Source organism: Diceros bicornis, chromosome 24 (genome assembly GCF_020826845.1).
Source record: "Diceros bicornis minor isolate mBicDic1 chromosome 24, mDicBic1.mat.cur, whole genome shotgun sequence".
NCBI lineage: Eukaryota > Metazoa > Chordata > Mammalia > Perissodactyla > Rhinocerotidae > Diceros > Diceros bicornis.
Window position 1 is genome coordinate 19,753,657 of NC_080763.1, and position 22,482 is coordinate 19,776,138.

At 38.6% G+C, this 22,482-nt stretch overlaps 1 protein-coding gene across 13 annotated transcripts in view; it reads left to right on the plus strand.

Moving 5' to 3' along the window:
- Window positions 1-22,482, plus strand: part of SIPA1L1 (signal induced proliferation associated 1 like 1) — a 357,896-nt gene that overhangs the window by 22,882 nt on the left and 312,532 nt on the right. For 10 of the 13 annotated variants that reach the window (XM_058567248.1, XM_058567256.1, XM_058567261.1 and 7 more), the window contains exon 2: window positions 13,343-13,437. The exons of the other annotated variants lie outside the window; for them this stretch is intronic. The gene's annotated coding sequence lies outside the window, so the exon portion shown is untranslated. The remainder of the gene's footprint in view (window positions 1-13,342; window positions 13,438-22,482) is intronic. 13 annotated transcript variants of the gene reach the window in all.

A 22,482-nucleotide genomic window follows, 5' to 3' on the forward strand; every position in this document is an offset into this window, starting at 1 on the left:
ATACTCATGCTATTTCATTCATGTATTCAATCAACAAACAGTTTGTTGAAGCTCTCCTGTGTTCAGTCTTTGGGATTCAAAGGGAGCATCCGTTCTCATGAGAACAAGCCACATTGACAGATGAGTAACAGAAAATTACAACTCACTTTTTTTTTTGCTGAGGAAGGTTAGCCCTGAGCTAACATCTGTAGCCATCTTCCTCTATTTTATATGTGGGACGCCCCCACAGCATGGCTCTTGAGTGGTGTAGGTCGCACCGGGGATCCAAACCTGTGAGCCCGGGTCGCCGAAGCGGAGCATTCTGAACTTCACCACTAGGCCGTGGGGCCGGCTCCACAACTCACTTTTAAGTGCCAGGAGAGAGGGAAAGTGGGAGAGCTTTGTGAAAAGATATTAAAATTATTTTTCTGTTTGCTTCTCTTGTTAGTCCTTGAAGGCCAGGACTGCGTCTTTTGCAACTTTGTGTTCCCAGGGCCTAATCCTAAATGCATCCCTGAATAAATATGTATAAGCTCAAAGCTGGCACAGAGATAAGGTAGTTTATAAATGGTGCATTTCAGCTATCTGCATATTTGTGGAAATCTGAACCCTATAAATGGAGACATCTGATAAGTCCTTGACTTATTGTTGGTAATTCTATTTTCAGAAGGTAGAAGATGGAAGTTTTGACTAATGGATCATGCTGAGAACTTTGGGTGAAAGTGGCTGTTTCGTCTTGGTGTTTGGTCCTGATGGAAGAGAGTCTCATGGCATAGATTTTTAGAAAGAGATTTTGCAAAGCTCAGAGAAAAGATAGTACACCTCCGAGGCCAGCAGAACTGTAAAGGAGTGTGGTTTCATCTGATGGGTGGGAAGCTCCAGGAAACAAAAGTTGTGATTGTGTGATTCCAAATCACGCTGATAAGCAAAAATGGGGCTTGCTTCTGAAGTCAGCACAGCTGTTTAGGGCCATTGCAAAAGAAGCCAGATTTAAAAAATTTATAGCTTTATTGATGTATAATTCACATACCATATAATTAGCCCATTTAAAGTGTATAATTAACTGGTTTTTAGTGTATTCATAGCTATGTGCCACCATCACCACAGTCAATTTTAGAACATCTTCGTCACCTCAAGAAGAAACCCCATGCCCTTTAGCTTTCACCCCCCCATCCTATCCCCCCACACCTAAGCAACCACTAATCTACTTGTCTCTATAGATTTGCCTATTCTGGACGTTTCAAATAAACGGAATCATATAATATGTGGTCTTTTGTGACTTTTTTCTTTTACTTAGCATAGTGTTTTCAAGGTTCCTACATGTTGTAGCATGTATCAGTACTTTATTTTTATTGCTGAGTAATATTCCATTGTATGGATGTATAATATTTTGTTTATCCATCAGTTGGTGGACGTTGGGGTTGTTTTCACTTTTTGGGTATTAAGAATAATGCTGCTATTCATGTGTAGGTTTTTGTGTGCACATAAGTTTTCGTTTCTGTTGGGTATGTACCTATGAGTGGAATTGCTGACTTAGATAGTAACTCTATGTTTAACCTTTTTTTTTTTTTTTTGGTGAGGAAGATTGGCCCTGAGCTAATACCCGTGCCCATCTTCCTTTACTTTATATGTGGGATGCCGCCACAGCATGGCTTGATGAACAGTGTGTATGTACATGCTCAGGATCTAAACCTGTGAACCCTGGGCTGCCGCAGCGGAGTATACCAACTTAACCACTATGCCACTGGCCTGGCCACATAGACTTACTGTTTAATTTTAACAAGAAGGATTCAGAGTAATTTACTTCTTTTTCCTGCTATCTTCTCTAGCAAAGAAAGTGGTTTTCAGATAGAGAAACATTGAATTAAAAAGATGAGAGTAAAGCGAGGGAGTTCTTACTTACTTAAAATAGGTGAAAATCTCCAGGCTGAAATGAATTGTTTCCCAGAATACCAAAAACTTTGCAGTTATTTTCGAGGAACTGCAGTTGGGAAACTTAGAGATAAGAAAGTGAGACAAGATCCTGACATCTGAAGGTGAATCACTGTGTTTGTTTTCTAAAGAAAAGAAAATGGATTAAGTTTCATGTGAATTTCTGGCAGAATGCTACTGTAGGTTTAAACAGGTGATTTGATAACACTGATTAGAAAAGGTAGTCATTACCCGGAGCCAGGATGATTTCTGTCATTCCAAAAACATTTATTGGGCCGGCTCCATGGCTTAGCGGTTAAGTGTGTACGCCCTCCGCTACTGGCGGCCCGGGTTGGGATCTTGGGCGCACACCGACGCATGGCTTCTCCGGCCATGCTGAGGCCGCGTCCCACATACAGCAACTAGAAGGATGTGCAGCTATGACATACAACTATCTACTGGGGCTTTGGGGGGAAAATAAATAAACAAATTAAAAAAATTAAAAAAAACAAAACAAAACATTTATTGGGCTTCTAGTTCCCATGGGTTCCTGGTATTCCTGGTGCCAGGGTTAGGAAAGGGAATGTCAACTTCCCCGTTGAGGAGATCAGCTTGTAGCAAGTATTCTTAGTGCATTTCCTTGCACATATTCTTTGAATGGCTCAGCTGTGGGGGAAACAGACTGATAAGCAAGTAATTACCCGATGTATGCAGAGTGCCTGTAAAGCTGGTTGTGAAGGAGAGGGCAGAAGAGGAAGTCTCTGAAGAGGTGGCATTATGAGCAGACGATGGGAAAGTGGGGAGGGTGGGTAGGGCAGGTAGGAGCTGGGGCTTGAGTGTAAGAGCATTTCTGCTGTACGTACGAGGTAAAGTGTTTATGAAAAAGCTTTCTAGACATGGGAAAATATTGCCACTGATTGGCCTCATAGTGAAAAGCATTGCATATCGTGCTGAGGAGTTGGAACTTTTATCTTACAGGCAGGAGGAGCTTGGAAAGGCTTTAAATATCCAGGGAGCAGAATGATCAGATTTGCATTTAAAAAGTTTGCTAATAATGTAGAAAATAAAAAGTCCTAATCTGAGCCTAGGGAAAGAGGAAACTCTTACAAGAGTGAAGGTAGGGATTATGTGGTCCAGGAGGCCAAGAAAAGGAGCAGATTCTAGAGGGATTTGGGAAAGGCTAAAATAAGTTATTCTGTGCTAATACTGTTTTCTTTTTAAAATAGATTTTAAGAAGGTTAGATAGGTTATTAGATAAGGATCTCCTGTCTTTTGATTTCAACAAAGTGTTTAGTTTTACGAAATATTGTCCATATGAACAAGATGGAAAATAGGAACTGAGTATTTGATGGGTTTGTAGCGTGTTGAAAAAGTTTACTTTAAAAACAGAAGATTTAGTGGATTTGTGTCAGCTGGGAGGGAAGCCTTTCCTACTGTGCTGTTGGACTCTGTACTTGACTTTGGTTGGTTACAACTTTTATCTTTGGTTGAAATGGTTTTATTGTTGACAAGTTTGCATGTGAAGTAAGGTTAGAAAGGTTAAGTAATGTAGTTGACAGAATCAACTACATGTTCAAAGAAGTGAAATTGCTGGGGTGGGTGGGGGCAGTAAATTTTATTCTTTAATGTTTAGAGCACAATATACATAAGTACATACACAGATATTCAGTATATCTGTGATATTAAAATTTCATAGGGGAGATTTAAGAAAAGATGTCTAAAAAGTCTCCTTAAGGAGCAATAACGACAAAAGATTGACAAACACTGCTTTAAAAGAACTCAAGGGTTGCGATGGTGAACTAAAACTTACGGTAGGAGTAGATAGAGATACCCCAAAATTTCTACATTTATAACCAGAAGCCAAAGACCTCATTATAGGATAGGAATATTTCTTGATTTGTATGTTTATATGAAGGAAAGAAAAATCAAGTAGAATTAAGTTTTGTCGACCTCCAGAAACCAGTCTAAGAGGCAAAGTGTTTATTTGGGATGAAAGAATTACAGTTCGGGGAGCATAGATTCAGGTAGAAACCCAAATAGTGTCCTGATTACCAGAGAGGGGCTTAGGGTTTTTATGGAAAAAGGGAGGATGAGATGAGTTGTATTAAAGAAGAGTTCATTGGTGCTAGATGAGGTAAGGCTAGGTTTGTCCTTCATCGATTGGCTTGAGGTTTGATCATCAGGCAAAAGGAGAGACTTGTGCTTCATTGATTGGTGAGCGATCTGGACATCAGCAAAGTCGGGTTCCATCAGTCCTTACAAACAGGATATCCTTGTCCTTACTGATTTCTTTGGAATGTTGGTGGTTTGGTCCAGTTTGGAAGATAAAGCAAACAAGACGTGCAAGACAGTTCCTCTGAAATGGCTGCTCTGGCTCTACTTTAATATGGCTCCACTCATGTCATCTTTCACAGTTTCTTGGTTAATTTTATTTGACCCTGAACTCATGAGTCCACAAAGTGGAAATGGCTAAGAAAAAAGTTAACACAGCCTTAGGCTTCCTTTATAAAAACAGATGTTACAGAATTAGAGGAGTGGTCTGTTATACTCCAGGCTGGCCGGAGCCTGATGTGGAAATTTGAAAAACTTGAGTGTCCAGAGGATGATGGGGAAGATAAGAGGTCTCGAAACCATGTCGAGAAATGTTGACCCAGAACAGCAGCTGGCCTATTGTTTAATCACACCGTGATGAGTGTGATAATTTATGGCTTGAATCCACAAACATAATTAAATTGGGCAAGGCTGTATAATTAATCATTAAATCAGATTTCCTGCCTGCTTTCTGCTGGGTGTTGTTCTAGGCACTAGGGACTCAGTACTCAGCAAGATGGACAAAATACCTGGGTTCATGGAACTTACAGTTTAATTGGGTGGAAACAGTATACAGGATAAGTTTGTAAAGTATATCTAGTATGTAAGATAGCACGTTAGATATTGACAAGTACAAAAGAAGAAAAATAAGGCGGGGGGGGTGGCCCGGTGGCGCAAGCGGTTAGGTGTGCGTGCTCCGCTGCGGCGGCCCGGGGTTCCCTGGTTTGGATCCCGGGCGCGCGGCGACACACCGCTTGTCAAGCCATGCTGTGGCGGCGTCCCATATAAAGTGGAGGAAGATGGGCATGGATGTTAGCCCAGGGCCAGTCTTCCTCAGCAAAAAGAGGAGGATTGGCATGGATGTTAGCTCAGGGCTGATCTTCCTCACACGCGCGCACACACAAAACAGACTTCATATTGTTAGAACAAACATACAGAAAAATGCAAAAAGCACAAATATACAGTGGGATGAATTTTTACAAAGTGAATAGACTTGGAATCAGCACTCAGATTAAGAAGAGAATATTACTAGCCCCTCAGAAGGGCTGGTTACCCCCTTGCAGTCAAAGTATTACCCCTTGATTACTAATACTGTAACTTAGTTTGTTGGGCCAGTTAATGTGAGCATGCATAATATATTCTTTTGTCTCTGGCTTCTTTCACTCAACATTGTGTCTGTGAGATTCATCCGTGTTCTTACAAATATTTGCAGTTTATTCATTTTTGTTGCTGTAGAGCATTCCACTGTATGACAATACCACAATTGTTTCCTGTCTCTGGTTAGCGAATGATGCTGCCGTGAACATTCCTGCCTATGTCCTTTTGGTGAAGACATCTCTAGGGGATATAATTAGGAGTGGAATTGCTGAGTCATGGGGTATGTGTATATTTACTTCTGCAGATACTGAGAAACAGTTTTCCAAGGTGGTTGTATCAATTTATATATCCGTCATGGCATATGAGAGCTCCACATTCTTGGCAACTCTTGGTTTTGCCTGCCATTTAAGTTGAGCTGTTCTCGTGGGTGTATAGAAGTACCCCATTGTGGCTTTAATTGGTATTTTCCTGAAGACTAATGCAGTTTAAAGGCTTTTTCATGTGTTTATTGGCCATCTTGATATCACCTTTTGGGGTGATGGAAATGTTCTGTATCTTCATTGTGGTGGTGAGAAGTGGTTGAAGATGGATACGTTTTGAGAGTAAGGTGACAGGATATGCTCATGGTCTGAAAGCGGGGTGTGAAAGAGGGGACTTGAGACTGGCATTATGTTTTATTTTATTTCTATTTTTGGCCTGAGCAACTGGGAGGAGGGGAGTTGGAATGTTGGAGATGGAGAAGGTGTGGAAGATCTGGAACAGTGGTACGGGGCTTGTGCATTTATGGATGTAATTTTTAAAAAATGTTCAGCATTTTATAAAGAAAGGCCGTTTGAATACCAAAAGGAGAGGAAGGACATAATCTTAGAATAGAGGGCAACTCTTTAAATGGGGTAAATTTAGCTTTGTAAAATACTCGTGAACAAGTTCTTTTTTTCTCATTTCTCTGAGGGCCTACAAATGCAGTTGTTATTTTGCAGACCAGCTTTGGGAATCACTGATCTGTAGGATTACGTATGTATTCTTTGGTTTCTGTACTGTTGATAAATGAGCATCATATCCGTCCTTAAACTTGCAATAAGATTGATTGAGGTTACAGTCTAAATATGAGCAACCGTACAAAACTTCAAAGTAGGCCACGTGTCATCTCTAGCCCAGAAATACTTCATTTCTTAAAAAAATAAAAAATAAAAAAGAGAGAGTGAGCCAGATGCCTCCAAAGGATACATATGGTACACGTGTAATCATAGTAAAGCTCGATACTCATCTTAGTAAATTCTTTGCTGTTAGGCTCTATGAAATTATTGTTTCTAAAATGTTGTTTTGAGGTAGCCAAGCTCTAAGTTTTCTTTCGCAAATTGATTCGCCCTGTCCTTAAGGGAAGATATTGTTATGTTTTAATTTTTGTGTATTCCCATTCTCCCCACCACCAGTGTTAACAGCTAAGTGGATGACAAAGCATTTGATAAAAGCAGTTGGGGGCAGCAGGAGGGGGGGAGGTGGTACTGCAGTAACAGAGTTGGAGCTGCTCTGAGAGGCAGTGACCCAGAGCTCGCTTGGCACGGACTTTAGTAGACTGGTCTTGAATCTCCGTTGATGCATACTTGTGTTTTCCTTTGAATTGAATACCCACTTTCTATCTGGCAGAGCATTGAGACGCCTTCTGAATAAGTATCAGTGTCATTAATTGGCTTCAGAAGTGTGTAAATGATCTATTATATAAAAGTTTTGCCTTTGAGTATGACCTGAGAAATATTTTGTGCAGTTTGATAGTACAGAGTCATTTGATTATTCAAAGATATCAAATGTCCTTTGTAAGATTCTATTGCCATGTTAAAGAACAGTATTATTAACAACTGATTACTTTTCCCATCTTTGCCAACGGATTTTATGGGACTTAATGTCTTTCTACCAAGACGAGAACTTTAACATGCATAATCACTTTTCAGCGTTTCCAGTTTGCTTTTGGTGTTAGGTAATGGTGTCGTATTTTAGTTACCTGATGTGTCTGTGGTTTTAACATGATTATCTTGCCCTGAGGGATGGGAGCAAATAAGTGAAAAGTTCATTGCTGCTGTGTGAGTTAAGTTGTGCCTTGGCACAGAGTGCCGATCATTTTGGCATTCCAACACAGCATTAGGTCACCTTGTCTGCAGGTTAGGAATGTTCCAAAAGTGCTACCTAACTCTGTAGGATTCTCCATAAACTTGAGCTGGTCTAGAAAGCGATGTTTATTGTATCCTGTTCTCAAATATTTTGCCAAGTTACTGTCATCAGACTCTTTATTGATAGAAAGTTAGACAAAAATCATTTTCTTCTTCTTGCATGGCAGAGGTGATGAAATTTATGAGAAACTACATATAAGGAAGGGTTGGATGTGTTGATTGTGGATTTGAGCCCTGGCTGGAAACAAAGAACTCTTGACTTATAGTGGAATGTTCTGTGCGTTACTTGTGTCTTTCAATCTCAGCTCTTGTATATGGAAATAATGAAAGGAATATGTGCTACGTGAATTGGTCAGGGTTTTTAGTTACAGATACTAAGATCTATTCTAGTTAGTGTAAGTGGAAAGGGACTTATTAAGGGTGATAGGTAGCTTAGCGAATCATCAGGAGGGATGAAGAAGGAGGCTGGAGGCTGACTTTCTGGGAATGGTTGCCAGTACTGCACCGTGGAACTGGCCCTCCGAGGAGCTGCTGCCCCTGCCTGGGTCAGGGTGCTCCAAATCAGGAAACCAGAAGCAGAATCACTCTGCTTTTGTCTGCCAGCAAAGTGGATGCTCTCGTACTGTGCCACCTTGCTTCTTTCCCCATGTAACTGTTCTGAAGGAGTCCTGTGTGGTGCATCTGATTGGCAGAACCTAAGTCATAAGTCTGCCTGTACTATCGGGCAAGGAAGGCAGGAAACATAATTCCTCCATTCCTGATGGGTTTATTTGCTTCCTTTTTTAATTCTACGTTGAGAAGGTGGGCCTTACACAGTGGGGAACTATTGAACTGTGGTGAGAGTGGACCAAAGATTTTGGGCCTCCTGAATAACAGATGCTCATTTCAGCACCTGTGTGAAATAATACAATAGTAAGAATACTGATGGATTCCAAGTAACTTTTAAGGAAGTCTACTATTGGGACGGCCCCGTGGCGTAGCGGTTAAGTGCGTGCGCTCTGCTGCTGGCGGCCTGGGTTCGGATCCCAGGCGCGCACCAACACACCGCTTGTCAGGCCATGCTGTGGCGGCATCCCATATAAAGTGGAAGAAGATGGGCACGGATGTTAGCCCAGGGCCAGTCTTCCTCAGCAAAAAAAAAGAGGAGGATAGGCATGGATGTTAGCTCAGGGCTGATCTTCCTCACACACACACACAAAAAACAAAAAGGAAGTCTACTATTTAAAAAACACACTTTTTAAAATTGGGGGTGGTGGTACATAAAGAATATTTAAAACCCCAGCAGTTGCATGCTTGTGTTACTTTAGAATTTCCTTATTAGTCTAATAAGAGTATGTTGATAATAAAGCTAAGACAAGGATATCATCTTTTTGCATGTTCTTTTATCCTTGGTAAGCTAGTTAAGACCCATTCTTGTGAATCTTTTGATCAGAGAGGGCGAGTTGTGACTTTATGCATGGGTCAGTATAAATTCATTACTGATATTAGAAGAATAAATTAAAGTGTATGGATCTGTGATGGTGGGTTAATAGAGCGTACATTACTGTAATTTTTCATATATGGTCATTTACGTAATGTTTTTTTCTGGAATGGACTTAGCCCTAGAAGGAACTTAGAAATCATGTGGCCCAGTACCCTAATTTTATAGTTGAGGGAACCAAAGCCCAGGGACTGAAGTGATTTGCTCAAGGTTGTATAGCTGGTTGGTGGTGAGGCCTCCTGATGTCACAGCCCGGTCTTATTCCACTAAACCATCTAGGGAAGCAGAGGTTTCTCCATAGTGGGAAAGAGCTTCAGTGCTCCTGGGTTCCCATACTGCTATTTTAAGTCCTGACATCGTAGTTGGGGTGTCTCAGTGGGTCTCAGTGTCTCTTGTTGGTTGGATAACACTGGTGCTCTTCTGTGTGTCAAATGAATACTTGGAAATTTGTTCTTGGGTTTTGAGGAATATGAATCATAGAAGAATTTTGTTCAGAACAATACGTGGGGGGAAAAACACACAATGTACATGCCTGATTGAAGATGTAAGTTTCACTTGGGAAAATAAGCTCCAAAAATGAAAGGGGTTACAGCTCTCTTCTTTTTACTTTTCCGGGCTATTCATAAATTTGTTCATACACAGCTTTTGATAAGGCGTTTGTTATTACATGCATAGTCAGTGCCAGGTAAAAATTACTAGGAAAATTCAGTCTGGTTCACTTCTCACCTCCTTCAGGTCTTTGCTCAGAGCTGCCTTTGTAGTGAGTCTTACCCTGACCCACTCTGTATAAGATGGCAGCCCCCCTGCCCTCCATTCATTCCTGAATCCCTTATTCTGCCATCTTGGCCTTTTTCTTTTGAATAGCACGTATCCCCTCTAACATTATATATAATTTGTCTATATATTATGTTTACTGCTTATTGTGTGTCTCCTCCATCAGACTGCAAGCCCCATGAAGGCAGACTTTGTCAGTTTCTTTGTGTATCCCCTGCAGGAAGAATAAATGATGCGGCTCCACAGTAGATATTCAATGAATATGTCTTGAATGAATGAACTTGGCAAGAGCAGCTGCTCTTTAGGATTCCTCCTAGTGAAACGACAGATTCTCCCTCCCAGTGATTATTTTATTCATGAACTCATTGGAGATGGCAAAACCATCAGTTGGTATATAAAGAAAATAAATTATTTTAAGGGTGTGAGTTGTGTTACAGTATTCTGGAACTTTCTTGCTTATTTGGCAATAAACAAGGAGCTCGGATTCAGATGAAAAATATCATTAAATTTTCAGCTATTAGTGGAACAAATTCTTTAGATATTAAAATCTAGATTGCTAAATGATAAAAATGCACACAGAGATTCTCACATATAGACTTGGATAGTAGCTGGTTTTAAACATAATTGATTTAAAAGGTTTTCATTTTCAACATGGTGGCAAAAAAAGCACACCAGATATCGGTATCTTGAGTATCAGGGTGCTGAGGCGATAGGGCAGGGAAGAAGGCGGGATCATGGTCTCCAAAGGGTGGAAAGATGCTCCCGCAGAGTCATTCCGCTGTGAGAGTACGTTTCTGAACCTTTTTGGAAAAGCTAAAATGTGAGACAAGAGATACATTTAATGCTGATAAAGTCTATAATGTTCTAAAATTTTCATTTAGCTAAGCTGCTGGTCGTCTTCTAGTAAGTTCGAGGGCATAATGTAGTTTATAAATGCTCATTTTTATTATTTAAAGATATATTTGACTTTTAGAATTCAAGAGAAGTAAAGATGATAATGTCTTAGGAAGATGTTAAGAAATCTAAAAAAGTCTTAGAAATAAAACATTCTGACTTTTTATGTAAGCTTAAGCCTAAAAAAGCTTGAATGACTTGTCCAGTATCACACAACTAATTAATGGTAGACTTGGTACTAATTTTTGTCACAGTTTTCACTGAAGTATCCTTAATAGGAGAGGAGTGAGAGAGATATATAACAGATAGAGCCTCTGTTTGGAGATAACCCAGGGAGCAATTATGAGTTTGTCTAGAGATTTATGTTTTATCTTAAAAATTTCAAAAATTCATGCAGATATTTCATCCTATACAAATTATTTATATCTTTCTCTTTTTATGTGTATAACCATGTGGTTTTTTTTTTTTTTAAGTTTGCAAAAATGTGCTTATTTGAAGAATTGTCATTTGGAATTGAGGAAATAAACAGAAGGAAAGATCACGTTAGGTTATTGTCTTAGAAGTATTAAAAAATCAGGATTTTTAAAGAAAACTACAGTGGGGATCTACTTGATCTGTTCTGAAGTTAAATATATTAGAGGAAATTAATTATACAGGGAAAATACCTTATTTAGAAAGTATTTTAAACCTCAACTTGAGAAGAAAGGATTGCTATTTTTGCCATTTCAGCATTCTGTGTAAGTGAAGTCAGACATCATGTTTTGTATCTCTTTTGCTAGAAGTACTGGTTTGGAAGTGATCAGTTTTAAAAAAGAGTGAGAGAGATGATTTGTGTATATAATTTGTATGTAATTTTTTCCTGACCATAAAATTAGACCATGCTTGTGTGGAGAAAGACAGCTAGCCCTACCCCACCCCTTCCCCAGCAGAGAGTACTATAAAGATTTTTGCTTCTTAATCTTTTATGTTAGTTGTTTCTTTTGCAACACATGGTTAAATGAGATATTTATCATGCAACCGTGGGGCTGGCCTCGTGGCTTAGCGGTTAAGTGCTCGCGCTCCGCTGCTGTCGGCCTGGGTTCGGATCCCGGGCGCGCACCGACGCGTCGCTTCTCCAGCCATGCTGAGGCCGTGTCCCACATACAGCAACTAGAAGGATGTGCAGCTGTGACATACAACTATCTACTGGGGCTTTGGGGGAAAAAAAATAAATAAAATCTTTATCATGCAACTGAGTTGTAGCTGGGTTTTAATATGCTCCGAAATGTGGTTCCCACATTGATTAGAAAGCAGGATGTAATAGGAGGAGCGTTGGGCTGGCAGTCAGGAGACTTTGACTTAGTCTTATCTGTAAAATGAGAGTTTTCCTTTGGTAATGGGGTGTTGGGGTCTCTTCCAGCTCTAAGAGCTTATGATGTGTATTTGCTCTTGATCTGCTTAGTGCTTCCATACACATATTTTCTAAAATTTAAAGGTACAGTCTGCGTATTTCAAGTTTCATTGTCTCCACACAAAACAGGTCCCTTGAGATGAATATTTTGGGAGCCTCCGTGCCCTTTGCTTTAGTCTAGTCCGTGGGTTTTCCTGTGTGACCACCAGAGGAATCATTAGTGAGAACTTGCTGAGCAGTCACTGGTGGCTCGTGAAAGGCCTTTCTCTGCTAAGCAGGGTGAGCTATATGATCTTCTTAGCATTTTTGAGAAGAAACCTCCTAAGGCATGAGGAATTTTCAAATTGGACCTGGAAACTTTAGGAACTGGACGGTCGCTACCCCTGAGCAGTTTGCCACTTGGAGGCCTCATATTAATGTTGGAAGTAGCTGTCTGAATTTTTATTGTCTTGTATTTGCAGATTTTCTGTTGACTGTAGGTGTAACTTTAAGAAGGTCTTTGGCAAAAACATATACATGATTGTTTTACCATCATGTGCCCATTATCTTTTTCTCCTTGAAGGCATACTGTTGTGTGTGTGTTTTCAGCTGTCTGTATCACTCAAGCTAGTTTACTAGCTCTAGGTGGATATGCAGAAATACCCTACAGAATTATTGGATTCATATTCTACTCTGGCAGAGTCATATGTTTAGAAGTTCAAATACAGTATCTGTTGGCAGGCACGTCTTGGCAAATAGTGAGTGCCTTGTGGGTGGGGAAGAAGTGCAGCAATGGTGGAGATAGCTGGGCTGGAAGCCCCTGCTCCACAGTTAGGCTGCTGTTACAGCTTAGTACTGGAGAGGGATTAGTTTATCGTGTTTTAAAAATCATAGCTCTGAAGTGAGAGAGAGCTTTAAAGTCCCTGAATTATTTTGTGATTTAGCTCTCATTATTTTTCACATCTTCTGGATTTGAAGTTGTGAAGAACTTGGCAGTTTGCTCAAATATGGTCTAGATAGAATAAGCCAGAGGAACCCATTAAAGACATACTTTGAGGCTGAAGAGAGCCTTTATTCCTTTCTCGTTCCACTAAGGTATGGCAGTATTAGAGCAGATGGAAGGCTAGAGTTTGAGCTTAAGTTGTGTGAAAACTTCATCAGCCAATTGGCTGACTTCTAATGGTAAGACAGGAAGAACCACCCACGTTTTCCATTTTGGATTTGAGTCACAGAAAACAGGTTTCCTGCAGAAACCATTTGGCTTTAACAAGTGTAAGGAAATTTCATCTTTGATCAAATTGATGTTTTTATCTTCCTTGTGCATGTATTTCAAATTAATTATTCCCCCTTTTCAATCCATAGGTTCAATTTCAAATTTGAATCTCCTGTAGTACTGACTGTAACCTAATTTCCAAGATTTTTGTATAAGAGGTAGATCAAAAGGACTGTACTTTCAGGTAAGGATCTAATTTTACTTTATCTTAATAATACACACCTACTTTGGCAGAAGTTTGGAGTTCCCCCTACCCCCTTTGATATGAATAGGTGAGTTTTTAAAAAGGTGGCAAACTGAATTCTCCAGACAGGTTTCCACCTGTTTGGGATTACCTAAGAGGTGTCAATGGGGTTGGCTACTTAAAACAATTAGAGAGGCAATATGTGATGGCAATTAAAACACACACATATATTCATTTAAAATGGCTTGTAAAACTATTTAAGTTTTTTTTAGGGGGAGGAAATCATCCTTTCTTCTAATACTTACCACTTCCTTCCTATGATTGATCAATCTATTGTCTATCTATCTATCTATTTTCTATTTATTTAAAACTTAAAGACATGGATGGTTTTAAGATTAATTTCTCTACCTCTGTGGTATACCAAACTACTATAATAATTCCGGGCATGAGAATATTGTAGAAAAAGATCTGTACTTGAAATAATTTGGAATTTACAGGGCTAGTATTTAGAAATGAATTTTCCCCAAGAGGAAAGAGACCTGTGCAGATCAAAAACAAAACAAAAACCAAACAATCCCCCTACCCCAAAATCTAAAAAAATCATATTGCGTAGAAAAAACTTGTGCTAAGTTGGGATTGTCATAGTGTTTCTGGATATAAATGAAAGCATATTTCAAAGAAGTAATATATTGGTTTTTTTAATCAATTACCTAATTTTCCTAATTGATTTTGAAGTATTGAATCACATCTAAAGTAGTTTTCGTACTTTAGCATGGTTACTTTTCAAGTATAAAGTATGTAAAACTCAATTTCAGATGATTGGCATTCTTTGAAGAGGGACAGTGGCACCAAGTGAATAATCCAGAAATCACTCATCAGTGATGCATTGTAGGATGGCTCTTGCAGCAGATTTAGTTTCCTAACTATATTACCAGTTAACAGAAATTCATTTACGAAACACTAGCACACAAAGAGACAGTTCAGTAGAGAGAAGCTGGCTTGGGATTTACAGCAAGCTGCAGATGATGTGTGGACAAAATTTCTTTCCAGTGCATCCCAGGAGCAGCCTTCATCAGACCTGTGTAGTCACTTCTTAGCTAATTTCCCTGCACCACTCTGCGTTGTCAAGTTGGGTCCTGTTACTCTCTGTTTAGAACATTCAGGGCCTCCACATTAACTATAGCAGTGGTTCTTGAACTTTTTGGTCTCAGAAACCCTTTATACTGTTAAAAATTATTGAAGACCCAAGAGAGCTTTTGTTTATGTCGGTTATATCCATCACTATTTACTCTATTAGAAATTAAAATGGAGAAACATTTAAAGTAGGAATGTAGGGCGGCCCCGTGGCTTAGCAGTTAGGTGCGCGTGCTCCGCTACTGGCAGCCTGGGTTCAGATCCCTGGCGCGCACCAACACACCGCTTCTCCGGCCATGCTGAGGCCGCGTCCCACATACAGCAACTAGAAGGATGTGCAGCTATGACATACAACTATCTACTGGGGCTTTGGGGGAAAAAAAATAAATAAAATTATAAAAATAAATAAATAAAATAAAATAGGAATGTATAAGCTTGCATTCCCTTGGCTGTAGAGTGATGACATCATCAGAGTCATGCAGCTTCTGGCAAACACTGCCCTTAGGAGAGAATGAGAGTGATAAAGGCGCCGAGCACAGTGTTCTTCTCAAAAGGTAGATTTATTGAGGTGTAACTTATATATGGTGAAATCTACTCTTTTCAGTGGGTTTTGACAAATGAGTATGGCTGTGTAACCACAGTGAAGATATAGGACATTTCTATCACCACGTAATGTTCTCCTGCCCTTAGCCTGAGCTCCCTTTGGCCTGTTTTTTGTCCCTATAGTTTTGCTTTTTTCAAATGCCATATGAATGGAATCGTACAGTCTGTAACTGTTTGAGTCTGGCTTCTTTCGTTTAACATAATGCATTTGAGATTCATCCATGCTGTCACGTGTATCACTGATTTGTTTCTTTTTATTGCCGAGTCTTATTCCAATGTGTGTGTATACTGTAGTGTGTCTGTTTATCAGTTGGAGGATATTTGGGTTGTTTCTAGTGTTTGGTGGTGATGTGTCTTGGGTATTACTATTAAGATGGTTTTAAGCTTACAGACCCCTTGAAAAGGTCTCCAGGACCCCCAGGGCCCGAGACCTCTCTCTGAGAACCTCTGGCCATCCTAACTACTTGCCTGGGTGTGATGTGCCCTCTGTCTAGAATGCCAAGTTGTAGCTCAAGGGTCTCCTTTGTGCATGTCTTTCTAAGCTCTCTTCCCACCATCGCCCCGTGCACCTTCAGGCCCAAGGCTGGGCTGGTCACCACTGCCGCTGTGTCACTGCTGTGGTTTTCCCCACTGCTTGGCAGTTATTTGAGGACGTGGCAGCTCCCCCGCTTTTGGAGGGTGATGCCTTCTCTCTCTATCCCAAGCACATGCATGGCACCCAGAAGAGGTGGTATATGTTTGAATGAATACATAATTCTTTTACCATGGTAAGGCATTTCATTGTTTATAAGAAGCTTTCCCATATATTATAACATTCATCCCTCATTTCAACTCTGCAAAGCACATAGCACAAGTGATTTTTAATATCTTTTATTTTTATCAGATGCAGACATTAAATCCTAAAGTTGTGTTCATACCCAACCTGCACCGTAGAATAACCAGGGGAACTTTAAATAAATGTACTAAATGCCCCAGACCCATGAAGTCCTCCTCTCTGGAGATCAGGCCTGGGTGTTAGTATTTTTTAAAAGCATCACTGTTGAATCTGATGTGCACCCGTGGAGAATCATTGTTGTAGAGTTTGATTTACTGTGAAGTCTTAGTGGTGATGCAGTCAACGCTAGAACCCTGGTCTTTTGACTCCTACTCGATGCCTTTTCCTCTGTACTATGAACTTTCACTTGAACGGAAGCACTGCAGAGATTTAGAGAGCCTCGGTGTAGATGCCACTGTTTTCAATTTATGGAGGTGCTGTCGTGTAAAGACCAGAACACTGAATTTAGAGTCAGGGGATCCTGTTTCTGTTTTGGCTCTGCATTTATTAACTGTGGATTAATAAATACTTGAATCTGTCCTCACTTTTTTTTTTTCTGTGAGGAGATCAGCCCTGTGCTAACATCTGCCAATCCTCCTCTCTCTCTCTTTTTTTTTTTTTTGCTGAGGAAGATTGGCCCTGGGCTAACATCCGTGCCCATCTTCCTCCGCTTTGTATGGGATGCCACCACAGCATGGCTTGTTAAGCAGTGTGTCAGTGTGCGCCCGGGATGCGAACTGGCGAACCCCGGGCCGCTGCAGTGGAGCTCGCCCACTTAACTGCCTGCGCCACCGGGCCCGCCCCTGTCCTCACTTTTAAAGTAAGGATACTACCTTAAATTCTAGATGCTTATTGTGGGGATCACATTAGATAATGTGTTAAAGGATTTTAAAAGATTTATTTAAAGGATTACAAAATCGTTTTGTAAACTATCAAGTGCTTTCTAAAACTTATCTTTCCTTGGGGTTCATAAATTATATGAGTAATATATAAATAGAGTCTCACTGAAACAGTCAAATAACAGAATTATGCAGAGTAAAACCAAGAGGTCACCGTTGGTTGCATACTTTCAATCCTTTGTGTATGCGTTTAAGTGCATAAGTATGTATGCATGTAACATAAGTTATTTTTTTGGTTGTTTTAACATAAAATGGAGTCTTAATTCATATGTTTTCTTTTTTTTTTTTAACTTGACAGCATGTCTTTGATCATTCCATATTAGGATATATAAATCCCTCTCATTCTTTTTATAGCTGCATTATTTTTTCATATATTTCCATATTGATGGACATTTAGCTCGTTTCTAGTTTTTTACTTTTATAAAAAATGCTAATGAACATTCTTAGCTCTTTCTTATTAAAACATTAGTTAATTTTTATTAAAAGATTTTTTCTATTTTCAAGATGTTTGGAGGTAAAGTAGTAAATGTGTATGAAATCTTAGACATTTTCTACTCAAGTCGAAATAAAACTTACACTTTTAAAAAAGATTGTGGTAAAATATGCTAGACCTTGGAGAACTCTTTCGTACGGTCTTTGTAGATTTTGTTTTTTTATTTTTGTGGTATTCTCATTTCACTATTTAGATAGACTTTTAAAGACTAGTGTGTGTGTATTGTTTAACTCCTTCAGGTGTGATTGCTACATGATACTTTCCCTTCAGCAATAACAGCAACACAACAATAATGGGCAGTACTTATTTATGCTGAGCACTGTGCCGAGAGCTTATTACATATGTGGTCTCATTTCTTCCTCTCAGTAACCCGGTGAAATTGGTGGTATTCTCCAGGGTAAACATTTAGACACGGAGAATCAGAGAGGTCAAGTCCCTTGTCCAAGGTTAGTTATGGATCTAGGATTCAAAGGTCCTGCTTCCAACTATGATGTCAGTATTTTGCTGAATCAGATGGTACTTTGTATCTGTGACATCACAGTTTACTTTCTAAATTGCTTATATTTGTATATTTTGCTTCTAAAGCAGTAATAATTTATCATATGCAGAAATAGTCCATGCTCTAGAGTATACATTTTGTAGAAACTACAGTCATGCCTCAATTAACAATGGGGATACGTTCTGAGAAATGCATCGTCAGGCAATTTTGTCGTTGTGCGAACATCATAGACTTTATTTACACAAACTTAGATGGTATAGCCTGCTATACACCTAGGCTATGTGGTACTAATCTTATTGGACCACCGTTGTGTACGTGGTCTGATGTTGACTAAAACGTTATGTGGCACGTGACTGTGTTTATTATAATAAAAGCAATACACTATTATAATATAATGAAAATGAATCTTATTGAATTTAATAAGTGGTATTTCGGAGTGAAAAAGGCCACTAAATGGAGAGTTGATCTTGAATTCTATTTATCATCTAACAGGATGACCTTGATAAAATACTGCTGTTTCTTCACTGGTAACATTAGACTAAATAGTTCACTTTATACTTAGTCAGCCATCCATCCTGAGTAATATTATTGTGAATAAGAAATACTTGCAAGAACATTCGGTAGTAGTAATCTAGATGCATTGCGTAATGGAATTCTACTAATGCTTCCCCTTACCTTGAGTAATAAGGGGAACATTTCCGGAAGACTTTGTTTATTCATGATGAATGATTAAAATGATCTGTCTCTGTTGATGAAAGTACCAGAATGAAGCCTCAAAGTTTTTTAAACACATTGAAATGTATGTTCTTATAATTTTATTATAGGCATAATCGAATATTTTAAGGGGCCATGGGTGGTTATTTCTCAAGAATGATCGTTATAAATGGAGTTTTAGCAAAGATATGGTTTCACATATATTCTGTGTGTGCTCTTGTGTCACATTTCGCTTGAATGATAAAATAAAACTGAGGTCTAAGTGACATAGTCTGGAGTCCCCATGATGGTGAATGTCACCGTTTTAACGCTTCCTTGGTCTCCTTAATGCGTCTCTCCTTTTTAAGCCTGAAATATGGTGGCTGAATGGTTGAAACAGATCTTGTGGTGGACTCAGCCTTACAGATTGAACTCTGTGTTTTATTAAGAAGTGAGAAAATGTATGATAAACCACAGTTCAGTTATTATCATACTGTCTTGTTCCCAGTTTTTAATTTACAATTATTTTTTAAAGGAAATATTTTTGGTCAATACGTGCTTGATAATTGATGACAGAAAAGAATGAGTTTGTTGGCTCACCCTCCTGTGTGGACTTGTTCATGAAGAATTAGTCTGGCACCACAAAGTGGGTTTAGATCACAGGAAGCAGTTGGGTAGTAGTGACTTGTAGTTATTGATATGGAGTAGATTCAAATCGATAACCTAGTGCAATCTATTCTAAACATTATATTTAAGAAATGTTCTCAGATACATCTTTTTCTCCTATTTCTAGACTTACTAATTTGCTTGGATAGATCCAGAAACAACATTGTACTTTATTGCCACCTACTTGGGGCTGCTTTCTGAGATGACACACTCCACCTTTCAGAGGAATTCATTTCTTTTTTTCAAAATGTAGAATTTGTTATTTTTATCCATGTTGTATACTTAAATTTCCAGCTTTTAGGATTTAAATACTCATGTACATTCTGCCCTAGTGACTAAGGGGCATTATATAAGGATTTTTTCCTCCTTCTTGTAATATGTGGACATCACATTCCTTGGCTGCCTAGTATTTGTTTTGCATCTGTATTTCAGTGTAATGCTAACAAGTTCATTCAAGCAGTGGTTGAACTGAGGTTAAATGGTATTATGGATGTTTGGCAGCATATGGTCATAAACACTTCCCTTTAAACACAGGATGGCCTGGGGTGACTGTAATGTTCAGTTGCATAATCACAGATTACACTTAACAAACACAGGAATGAGTACATGGGCCCCATGCATCTTCAGTGAGAAATTGCCCCACAGGTTGGAGTCTACTTTAGAAACCATCTGTAGAGTTCCCCTTCGTGTTTCCTTAGACAATTATAGTTAATATTATGCATTTAATTAGAATGTTTCTGATTGGATGGAACTATGAATAGTTATTCAGGATTTCCAGAAAGTCTCCAACTTAACATCTAAAGGGATGGGTTAAGAGTCACCAGTGTTTTGAATACGTATTGTATATATATTTCAAAATTTTATTATACTTCTCCTTTCTCCTTCTTCCTTTGCTGGCATTTTTGTGACTTGAAATCTGTTTTGCAAAAGATACCCTCAGAAGTAATTCACCCTCTAGAGACTGGTTGGAGTGGAGTTTGAAGTTATTCTATTTGAACTGACTGGTGCTGTGTTTGTTCAGAGCAGCTCTGCTATGGATGTGAGGAATTGGTCTTTGGAGCTCTTAGGTAGTGTTGGAAAATACCCTCTGTTATTGTGGGCAGCTGAAGAAATGAAATAAAATGCCTATTACAGTGGGTAGAAAGGCCTTTTGGGCATATTATTTATTTCTTGAGGCTGATGTGAATGTTTTTGAAAAAAATTTTTTACTTCCTCAATTACCATTTGTAATATTTATCAGGAAATTGGATATATTTGATGTGGGACTCAGTGTTTCTATAGTCTTAACTTTTACTAAAGTTTTTATTGAACCACTTGTTCTTTCATTTACAGATAGGAGTTTTAATTTTTTGTAACTTTATATACATTTCTCATGTGTTTTATTCAGACTGATTTTGTCTGTAAACTTGTTTAGAGAAATCAAATTCAGTTAAAAATATTTCCTTGACAGAGGCCCCAAGATTGGACGCTATAGATTTTTTTTTGAAGTACTTATTTATTATTTTTAATTTAATTTGTACTTTCAGCAAAGTAATAATATGCCTGGTTTAAACAGTAAGTAAAATAGTAATATAGGCTTAAAAAGAAAAAATCCTGTGCTCCACCCTTCCTACCTCACTTCTGAGGCAACCATTTTTCAGCTGTTTCTTCTGGCATTTACTGCCATAGATCTAAATAATTTATTTTTACTCTTACAGCTGGAGTTTTCAATTCTAAAATTGTCTTTTGACTCCTTCCTACTCAAGATGAGGATTTAGCTCCTCGAGTTCCCTTTCCCCATCCTCCCAATGATAGTTTTATCTAATCTGGTTAAGCCATCATTTAGTATTTACAGTATTACTGTTTGAATATTGATGACCCTGGCCACAGAGTATTCAGTGATCACTTTTTCTTTCTCCAACTTTTTCCCCTCAGAGATAGTGGTTACTTGGTTTTTAATTTGCTAAGCTTTCTATTGATCAAATACTAATTTTGCTCTAAACATTCTCATAGAACTATAAAGACTCAAATGGCAAAAGATAGTAGGGCATCCATCAGTTTCAGTTTTCCTTTAGCACTCTCTCTCCCAGAATTCTCTGCCCTGCTGGTTCTGAACTGTTTGCTGTCTGTCTAGCCTCCACAGAGCAGCCATTTCGGGCCTCCCCTTCCCGCCATCTTTGGGATTCCCTTGGGTTTTCTCCTTTGGGAATCTTCTATTTTCTTGTTTCTGTGTTATCATCTTTCTTTGTTTCTTCCTTGACTTTGGTGGGAGATATATGTATATCAATATATACCAATATCCATATGCCCATGAGTGGGATTTAAGACAAAAGTTTATTTTCTAATTGCTTGCTACTAGTATGTCAGAACACACTTGATTTTTTTGTATCAACTTTGTATTCTGCAATTTTGCTAAATTCATTTATTAGTTTTAGTAGTTGTTTTGTAGATTCCTTGGAATTTTCTACATAAATGATAATATGACCTGCAAACATGTTTTACTTCTTCCTTTCTGATCTTTATGCTTTTTATTTCTTTTTTTTGCTCTACTGCAATGGCTGGAACCTCCAGTATAGCATTGACTACAAAGTGATAAATGTGAGCATTCTTGCCTTATTCTTCTTCTTAGGGGGAAGTAATTCAGTCTTTCACCTTTAATTGTGATGTTGGTTTTAGATTTTTTTTATAGTTATCCTTCTTCAGTTTGAGGAAGTTCTCTGTTCTCTCTAGTTTGTGTAGAGTTTTTATCATGAATGGCTGTTGGATTTTGTCAGATACCTTTTCTGCGTCTATTGAACTGATCCTGAGGTTTTTCTCCTTTAATGTTACGTTGATTTTCAAATGTTAAATCAATCTTGTATTCTTGGGATAAACTGTTCTTGTTCATAATATACCTTTTATATATTATTGGATTTGATTTGTTAAAATTTTGTTAAAGACTTTATGTCTATATTCATGAAGGATGTGAGTCAGTAATTTTCATTTTTTGGAGTGTCTTTGTCAGATTTTAGTACTAGCATATGCTAGTATTAGTGTTATGCTATAAAATGAGTTGAGCAGTGATCCTCCTCTGTTTTCTGAAAAAGTTAAATTTCCTCCTTGAATGTTTAATAGAATTTGCCAGTGAAGTCATCTGGAATTGGAGTTTTCTTTCTTGGAATATTTTTGATAACAAGATTCAATTTCTTTAAAAGATATAGGACTACTTAGATTCTCTGTTTCTTTTTGTGTCAGTTTTGATAGGTTCTGTTTTTCAAGAAATTTG